The sequence below is a fragment of the Homalodisca vitripennis genome, chromosome 3, assembly GCF_021130785.1.
Source record: "Homalodisca vitripennis isolate AUS2020 chromosome 3, UT_GWSS_2.1, whole genome shotgun sequence".
NCBI classification, from domain to species: Eukaryota; Metazoa; Arthropoda; class Insecta; order Hemiptera; family Cicadellidae; genus Homalodisca; species Homalodisca vitripennis.
The window spans coordinates 155,486,779-155,497,808 of NC_060209.1; positions in this window are offsets into that span (position 1 = coordinate 155,486,779).

Sequence of the window (11,030 nt, forward strand, 5' to 3'; positions counted from 1 at the left end):
CTAATAGATTTTAAAACAACTTCGCAAAGACGTGAACATTTTCAATAATAATAATAATATTAAATGGTAATAGTATTCAATAGTAATAGTATACGAAACATGTTTTTCAGAAAAAAAAATTAGACACAAAACAATAACGATTTAATATATTTTATAGTACACTGATGAGTATGGTTATATTAATTACGAGTGCATTAATAAACTTAATTTTAATATCCCTATACTATTTATACCTTCACAAACTACAACATCTGGTTGAACATTGTCAAAAACTTACAGACAAGAAGGTAAAATCGTTGCTTACCACTACAACTCCGTTATCGACACCAGACACACACACACTGTCAGTGTAACAGCTGGCTGTACAAGAAATCTCGTCCTCCTGCTCCACACTTTGTTAATGCCAGTTGAGTTGATTCTTGCTCATGCATTGACACAATCCCTTCCTGCACAAGACTGCCTGAATTGAATATTCCATTGCAGAGTTTTTAGATTTAACTAAGAACACCTGTATCACTATGTATATCTGTCTGAGCGCCATAACCACTCATTTTAATCTATTCACTAAAATCAATACACCGATATTTACACATGTGAAGATACAACAGTTTAACAAAGGTATGTGAATATAAATAATAATGTCAAATATAATTAACCATGATTATTATTGAGATCGTGATTATATATAGTGACGATCATAGGCATTACCCATTTACTATCACATTAGACAAGGAAAATTCCATGAAGTTAAAACAATATATTTAGGCTAAACATTGTTTTATTGAATTTTACAAAAACCCTACAGGATTATGCTCCTACCTTATATATCAAACTTTCCTGCCGCCAAATATTAAAAATATTGAACACATAGGAATAGTGTTTCTTAGAAATATTAAATAGTTTGTTAAATCTGGACAGAGACAGTGTAGATAACCTATTTGCAATTTTTCATTAGAATGGATTGCTTTCAATTTCAATTGGTATTTGAAAAGATTATGTTTAGAATCAACGAATAATACTCAGGAGTGTTTATTTTGTTATTTAAAAGGAGCATGCCTACGATATCCTTGGTATTGGTAAGAAATTGCGTGCTAATCCGCGGGTTAGCTCTTAGAATTGGGGCTAGGTATTTAGTAGCGTCATTCAGTTGGAGAATTTGGTTAATAATAAACGAGGGAACATTTGGTTTTAGATCTCAATGAAAGTGCAATAGTCTTATTTTTTATTTAGGTGATATACTGGTGGCTATTTAGTGATTGGGTCCATGATAAGCTCTACAATATCACCACAACAAGGATATAAAGTGACACTACTAAACCTCCGCGGATTGTTAACGATTGCTAACTTGTTACCTTATAGGTTGTGAATGGTAAAACCGTGAGTATTTATAGCAACCAGCGCATATTGGTAATCATTTTAAAAGGGATATTGCTACACTTTTGCAGAAATAAAAAGAAAATTTATTGTTATTATAACAAGAACTGAATAACAATGATTCGTACAGGTATTAATTTGGTGCTGTCAAACAGACCGAGAATTGAACTAATACTAAACGAGGGAACATTTTGTTTTAGGTCACAATAAAAGGGAAATAGTTTTGTCTTTTACTTTTGTACACTAAACTAAAAGGTACTACATGTATAATAGACTGTATGTCTGTGTTTGACGAGCAGTCTCCACCCATGTGTTGGGTTGTGGATGGCAGGTGAATAATATATTGCTCTCACCTTTGGGCTATGAATACAATAGCAGGTGTGTTGTCTCTATCCGCTTATTGTTTCTTTTGAGGTGAAGCTCTTCATGGTCTTGACACTCCACTATATTGTAATCATCATCGTCATCATCGTCAGACGTTTCCGTTCTCACGGGTCGTCGTACACAGCCTCCTCCACTTTAGTCTATCCTTCCAGGTCTCCTCTTCATCCACCTGTATTTTCGGTAGTCCCCTTCTCTCTATGTCTTTCCACACTTGGTCCTCCCATCTTCCTCTCGGTCTTCCTCTTGGTCTTCTTCCTCCTTCCTCCTTCTCCAGTGCTATTCTAGGCATTCTATTATCTCCCATCCTCTTCACATGCCCCATCCACTGTATTCTTCTTCCTTCCATTGTCTCTTGCAGTGAAACTACCTTCAATCTTTCTCTGGTTATTTCGTTCCTTATTCTATCTCTTCTTGTAGTCTTCTCTATCCCTCTTAAAAATCTCATTTCTGCAGCTTGCAATCTGCTTAAATCATTTTTAGTCCATGTCCACGTCTCTGCTCCATATAATAAAATTGGTTGGAAATAAGATTTATACATCAATACTTTTGATTCTTTCCCAATGTTCCAACTCCACACAATCTTCTTCACCATATTGAAAAACTTTCCACTCTTCCATATTCTGTTTCCTATCTCTTCTCTTATTGTGCCCCTATCTGTTATGATACTTCCTAAATAACAGAATTCCTTCACCTTTTCAAGTCTTTTTCCTTCAACTAACACGTCTTTGTTATTTCCATCCCTTCTCTCTACTTTCATTACTTTACATTTTTGTATGTTCATCTCTAAACCATATTTCTTCGCCACTTTTGCCCATTTGTTTAACTCTCGTTCTAACTCTTCTTCCCTATTTTCCCATATCATTATGTCATCCGCATATGCTATTGTCTTAAGTTCTTCTGCTCCTCTGTTTCCTTGTACTTCTAGAATAATTTCATCCATTATAATATTGAAAAGGAAAGGTGACAATATGCTTCCCTGCCTTACTCCTCCACTATATTGTATCCCTTGTAAACATGTGTAAAAATGATATATTTACTACCATTGATTATTTTGCTTCATAATTGGTTGAACTCTCAATTTTTCCCTCTTGTTACAAATATTATACCTAATTAAGATTCAAATTAAAAATAAAAATAATGAAAAAAATGTTATTCCCATATTTCTTACTACCAAACGTCTTTCACTGAGCCATACTATTTTGTTTTCTCATTAATAAATCATTACACATTATCCTCTTGTACTTAAATATTTTATAGTCTTATTAGTTGGAGCATTACATTTACACGTGTTTGAAATAGTTTTATTTGCAGTTAAAATTATAATAGTACCATACTTTATACGTATCTTATATGCCATTATTATCTTTAATGTCAAAATTTCTTATTAACTGTTAATTTTATTACTGGCGACAGTTATGTGGTATCCAAAACATTCTAATTCTGGACGTAAGTTATACTCCACAAATATTTCTGCTCACAGTAGTGATTTTAAAAAACAGAAGTATATTATGATTTCATATGGACATGTGATTTGATGACACTTTGCATTTACAGACTAATCTACTACACAATAAATTGTCAGTAGTGTCAAAAAAAACAAAACAGCACTATTTTCTATACACCTCTAAACCGCCATTTTAAAAGGGATGGAGGAATCAAATATTTTTGCCAAAATCTTTTTAAAAAAGCCCAGGAAAATTTTTTACAATATGATGTGTTTTTGCATTAGAACGTTTTGAGATTCAAATATAGGACTTTCTGTTTTTGGAACACCCGGGAGTTTTAAAAAGGTTAAATTTTTTTTCAAAATTAAATTTTAATTTTGTGCCAGTTAAACTAAATCTCTGAAGTTAACCCATTTAACCATTATCTATTTAAGACGGGTGGTTTGAACACCGTAATAGAATATATTTTTTTTAATTATGTATCTTTATTTAAGTTTTTATATTAAGGAAGTAATAATTATGTTATTAGATGTTTTTATGTGTTTTACCAGGCATAAAATACAGATCTGTATCTTTGTAGAAGACTTCTGAAAAAATTTAAGGAAGCCTTAAATCGTTTCGACACTTGCATAAACTTATATATTTCTGATATATTTGTGAATGTTAGATCCCTCCCTCCCCCAAAAAACAAAACCGAAATTGAATTCATTCACTATTGTCACCTAAAAAAAAACAGAAATATCTTGTTTTGGAAACAGATGTAATATATACTGTCTGAAGGAAACAGGATTTCCCGTACATTTTCCATCGTTCAATGATAACAAAAAGCCAGGTACATTACGTTTCGAAATCTGCAATCTGATCTCTTCCTCAGGTGAACAGCTAACCTAATACATAACTACAATATAGGATAAATAAACAAAATCATACCAGAGCGTTGTGATACGCCTAAGTCAGGAATCACAAGAACCTTGTTGTGTATCACCGCTATATAGACTAAGTCTAAAAGATACACTGATCATGGCAAAACTCCAGTGATTATAACCAACTACAGAATGTTGGAGATGTAGGAACTTTCCTTTTTCCTTCACAATCTTTCTATTGTCAAAAAAAAAGTATACACTGTCTATAAAATTTAATTAGCTATAAATCTTTCTCCATTTAATTATTCCTGCGGTTAATTTGTAACAGTTTGTTATTAAAAATGAATACAATTTTTAACGTTTACTTATAGATAAAGGTTACCGAATATGATGTTATGTATATGACCTGATTCTGAGTATTTAGTAATAAATTCTAATTGTAATCAAATTTTACACCTAAGTTTTTTTAACCTCCGCCATTTTTATAAAATAAAAAGGAGGTGGTTTCCTTTGTCAACTGCTATAATGTTAATGTTACAACATTGGTAAAAAATGTTGATATCTCTAACCATAGACGAATGAAAAAATCTAATATCTACATACGAATAGATAAACAGATAGGCAAACAAATTTGCGAACTATGTTTTCGGATATGTGTCTCTACTTCGGATATAGTCTTAACAACCTGGTGCCTTTCAGTTGAGGCCATTGAGCGTAAGCTTAGCCAGCTAGATCCAAACAAAGGGGCAGGTCCTGATTCCATTCCTCCATCGGTGCTTAAATGTTGCAGTGTGGTGATTTCTCCTCATTTATATATTTATTTCAACATATTATTCTCTAAAGGTATTTTTCCAGACTGCTTAAAGACAGGATACATAGTTCCCATATTCACATCTGGCAATAGTACCCTTGCATCGAACTACAGACCGATTGTTATTATTAAACACATTATCCAAATTTTTTGAGAGTCTGGTGTTTAGATGGACTTGAATTTGAGCTTAAACACCTAGTAGTGCCGCAGCAGCATGGCTTTCGCTCCGGGAGATCCACAACCACTAACCTCATCATTTTTTCAATCACTACATTACCTCAGCATTCGCAAGAGGTCGGCAGGTGGACTGCATTTATCTGGATTTCGCAAAAGCCTTCGACCGGTTAGTCACAAACACCTATTGGCTAAATTGGACTCTCTAGGATTCTCCAGTTCTCTCCTGAAATTCTTCCAATCCTATCTTCGGGGTCGAACGCTGAGTGTGAGGTGTGGTACTGCTATTTCTCACCCCATTAGTGCTGAGTCAGGAGTTCCTCAAGGGTCACATCTGGGACCTTTCCTTTTTCAACCTCTTCATCAACGACATTGGTGATGCCCTGACCGCCAAACATCTTTTATTTGCCGATGATGTGAAGCTTTTTCTGGAATCATCCTCTGGGCCATGATGTGGACCGTCTCAGGTCGTCATTAAGGGGCAGTGGAGCACTGGTGCTTTAATAACTCTATGGACCTGAAACGTATATAAATGTTCAGTTATGACCTTTTCCAGATCTCGGAATCCACTTTTTCATGACTATTACCTTGGCAGCGAAATTCTCCATAGAGTCTGGAAGATGAAGGACCTTGGTGTCATAACTACCTCAACTCTCCATCCCGATGAGCATGTGCGGTTCATTTGCAGGAGAGCCAACTCCACGCTTGGCTTCATCTTTCTTTTCTCTGGGGGGCTGCATGTTGACTCTCTAGTAACATTGTATAAGACACTAGTGCGTCCGCTCCTGGAAGTACAACTCTTCTGTGTGGGCTCCGTATCAATCTACTCTCATATCGGATATTGAGAGAGCCCAGGTTCCGATTCATCAGAGTAGTTGGCTGCCGAATGGGATACAACTACCTTGAAGTCCCTGTACCACTACTGAAGTCTCACTTCCGTCTTCATGACTTAGACATTCGCAGAAGGATTCAAGACTCAGTTCTCCTCATGAAGTTGATCAATGGTGTTGTGGGCTGCCCTGATCTGTTACAGGAGCTTCCTTTTCACATTCCTGGTCGTACAAGATCCCAGGATTTGTTTGAGAGGCTTCAGTACTCTACGTTATACCAACAAACGCAGTACGCTCCCACGCCTTTTTAAACTCGGCAATGAGATAGGTGGATCTGTGGACTTTTTCTCTCCTGGTGTGGCTCGATTTCGTAGCCTAAGCCGTGCGTCTTCTTACTGCAAATGATGGAGTTAGTGATGAGTGATTGTTGACGCCTTTAGAGGGTCACATATCAGTGTGATGACAAAAGGTTAAGTGCATGAGTGATTCTTCTCCACACATTCTGGCATCGTGATTATACTGTAATAAGAAGTTTTTTATAATTATTGCTTGTTATCTTGTTTTTTATTGCTTGTTAAATATTATAAATGTATTTGTTGCTTGTTATTATATATTATAAGATACATTATTACTTGTCGAAACTTCATATTCTACTGCAGGTTATATTTAATTATATACGCATACATAATATTATACGCACACACAACCCTCACGCCCCCCACACACATATAAATCGTTGCTGTGATTATTGCCATAATTTTTTAATTGTTCATATAGTTGGTGTTATTTATTTGTTGCTTGTTACCTTTGAATATATTATTGCTTGTTGTACTGTATTATAAGATAATTTATCTCTTTTTGAATCGGATTTAACATTTCTTGTAAAATGGTGTATGACGTATAAATAAATAAACTTTATTCTCTTGACGCCGTAAACCGATTACGAAAGTATTGATCGCCTTTTACTAAACATTTTGTATAAATTATACAATACTGGTTAAATACCATTATTACTGTATTCTTATAAATAATGTATTTAGTATTTAATAATTGCTCCAGTAAAACAATGCTCCGACGTAATGTGTATCTCCGTTCGATTTGAGCTCCAAGTGTTAGCCACTCACATTGTGTAAGCTTCCACTTGACAGCGAAATGTTCGCGTGTGCGTGTGTTCTGTGGAAAAGCTTTTATCTTGAGAACGAGTGTCAAGCTTTGTAATACCTTTACATCAGCCACTGTTTTTTCTTTTACCATTTACTAAACAGAAACACGTTCATGAGTTCAATTCCATAAAAATGATTTATTGGTGAAATTAACTAAAATATTATCAGTCATATAACATTGCATTTTAATTTTCCTGCATTTAAACTCAGGTGATTGCTGATACCAAATTAGACTAAACAAATGTTTTACACCTCTTGTAATATTTACTGTAGTTCCCACTAGACAGTAAAAATAAAACCAGGATCTTTGAGATAAAGGTCACTGTACCACATTAAATATTTTTTAAGTATATGTTTGCTACTCTGATCCTTTTAAGAAAACTCTAAACATGTCACTGCCTTTCAAAGATACGTTTTGGTTTTTGAGATAAATTTACAAAATCAATACGCAGTGAGTGGGTAATAGCCTTGAAGCGTCTAGAACCATCCTTTGTAATTTTCAACCTCTGGAATTCCTAAAAGAAATATTTATAGATCGACAAGTTTTTGGACTATGCATAATTACGCCTCTGGGAGATCCAGGCCACTCGGGCTTCAACCAATAGGGCTTTCCAGCCACTAGACAGGGGCTGTATTATCTTTCTTTTAGTTACTTGGTTTTCAGCACTTACTATATTATAGACGACTTTTCGAACAATGATTTCCGGTGAAAGATGGGCAATGTGAATCTCACCTTCACATGATATAACTAAGGTAAAAAGTGTTGATTCAATATGAATAATTAATTTATTTCCAGATTACGTTCCTCTTATAGCAGTCTTGAATCTGATACTGTCGCAGAGTTGCTTCACTCCTGGAATCTGGAACCATGGTTGTCAGAAGAGATCCAAAGAAATTCGCTTAAAAATGGCTCAAAATGAACTCTTTACACCATTTCGACATCAGAAACACGTAGACTATAAGATATAGTGTAATTAAGTGAATTTCAAAATTAACTTGAGCTGAACTCAATATTCACATTAAATCAACACTGTCCCACGAAGGAAACTCATTTGCTTTAACGTGCTTAGAGACGTGTTTAAAACATCGTAGTGTACTTAACTGTGCATCTCATGTGACTATTTGAATACCTCTTTACCTAGATTACGCTATATTTTTAGTTAGGTGTACCGTATGTCAAAACCATTTAAAGAATGTATTTTGAGCTTTTCCGTCGTGTGGTTGGTATCGTCATGCTCCGCATCCCCATAGGGACACTCTGAGCAGTCAAACTTACCCATCTTACCCAGGAACTGGCTCAGGTAAACATTTAACTTCCCGTGTTTTCGCTCCACCCTTTCTCCTCTGCTCTATAGCAGCCTTCATTCCTGCCAGACTCTCACAGTGTACAGAATACTGTAACCTCGGTGCGTGTGACTACAGCGTTTCCTCGTATACATGCTTACCTGTGAAAGCTAGCAGGTCGGTGGGATGGTCTCGGCCACCACGCGGACGGCCGGTTCTAAGTCAGTCTGGTAAACACTCACGATCCTCTGTGTCGCTTTTCTCTGCTCCGTCGGCATATTGTTGCTTCTGCCACTCTAGACGTAGAGCGTCTACTTATATCTTGCACCCGTACACGAGCCCTGAGTGCGTGAACAACACGAGCAGCTGCCGCTTACTCGCCACAGGTCCACTGATAATTTTCATCAGTCTTCACAAAAACTCGGTCTCAACAGCCGACTTGTTTGACGTTACAGATATCTGTTCCTATAACGGCTATATATAATTAGTTATAATAGGCTATATAGCTATTTTCAAAAGTTTAACATTCTCTCACCCAATCAATTTGGTATTGAACCCGGCTTGAGCACGAACAATGCAATATAAAGTTGTTCGAAGAAAATCCCTTTGCCTTTGACTGTTCGCTTTTTGTGGTTAATATAAAACCTTTTTGGTATCGTTAAAATTTTAAAAACAAATTCATGCATGGGCACTATGTTGGAGTGTTTTAGTCCTACAAACCGTCTACAATCTATCATAAAAACAACCTGTTCAATCCGAGTTCCTACCAGTGCAAATTGGCGTCCCTCACGGTTCCGTTCTTTGCTCTTTATTTAAAGTTTTTATATATACGATTAAATATTTCCACACAGAGAGAGCCCTTGAGACTTTTGATTATAAAATACATTGAACGTAAGACTTCCAGGACTGTGTAGAAAATAGTTTTGGCACATTTCATCCATCCCATTCCTCAGTTTCATATTATTCTCGGCTAATATTTTGTATACAAAACATTCAAACCACTTTTGAAACCCATCTATTCACAGTAATTTACATTATTAGTATATAAGTGCTTTTTGCTTATGGGGCTTTGCCTGCTTCGTTCTGAGTAGTTGTGGGATACCTGTGTTAATTATTTTAAAGATCATATAAGACAGTCGGCGGTGCTATGTTTTTTAAGCATTGTGGTCGTTAATCTTGATAATATATAGCTATTTCTCACAAAACTCGATATTTTTGATAGAAGAAGACCTTCCTAAAACATTTCAAACCTAAAACTTAAAACAAGTATATTGTTTCAATACATTCCCTTTAAATATGTTACATTTTTTCCAATTACGTTTGCTTTCAGAATATTTCATTCACATATTTACTAAAAAAATATTACACGGCTTAAAATTAATGTTTTATAATTTCTATATTAGTCTGTGTTTTAACAGTGGTAGTTTTGTCTATTAAGAACACGGATTTCATTGTGAGTATGTTATTAATATAAAACATCTAAGAAACATAAATTTAGTTCAAAATCAAAATAATAAAACAATGTAATTTCGTAAATTCCAGAATAGACTGTGAATAATTATATCATACTTTGCTTCTGGCGATGCTTATTTTACAGCACTGCGGGCGGGGTTAAAACGGCGGTGTAAAATATTCACTTGTTCGGCCCCATCAAAACACTCGCCTGAAATATAACTCGTTTATAACGTTTACAATATTAACCGTGAAGCCTACAAACACAGAAGGTTGTTTACCGTTCCCTCATTTACATACGATTATATTGGAGAATACAGAGAATGTGATGTATCCAAGCACGACTACAACGAATATTAAATGTGTAGTCGTGAATAACTAATGTCAAATTGTTGTTCTTTGAAATAACAGTGTAGAATTAGGTATAATAATAATAAATAATTGATTCAGTCTTTTCTCGTTACTGTTACTTTTAATTTGCTGGTGGAAACCAGTCATTAATTCAATATATATTCAATTTCATATCTCTTATACAATGCTGGAATTTGAAATAAGGCATTAATTTAACTCAACCTTTGATTTTAAAGATATTTTTGTATAGGACCAATTCTGTAATTAATTTTTGTTGTAAAGTTCATGTGTAGTTATTGATGTAGGCTTAATATAATATTAAAAAGAATAAAGTATTATTGTTCTTATTAATTAACGATGTCACTAACAAAGGAAACAATTGCGACAAACATTATTCGATAATAATGTCACTGAATAACTTAGGTGTTGGAAACTAAAGGGATTAAATACGTATGGAGAAGGAAAAAATTATAGTACAAAAGCTTAAAAACTCCAAGTAAAAAAGATATTGCAGTGATATTTGTGGTAAAATACACACAGACAAAAAAACTTTAATAAATAAATAATAATAAATTATCTTTACTAATGGAACGTAAAAAATAGCATGTTATTATTACGATATATGTATAAAATTAAAAGGATGCTGTAAAGATAAGTACCTCTAAAAAGTTAAATGATCAAATTTATTCAATATGTAACAATTGATTACCTACTGATTTTATGAAATAATAAAACATTTTATATTAAACAACTGATATATCAGGTAGGTTATCCCAGATTTTAATGTGAGAGTACCACATACAGGTACACATTATGTGAATACTACCGTGTCCGAATCGCTATACTAGGCTGTTACGGGTTGACATAACGTACATGAACTCTAGATAGAGTGTGCAAGT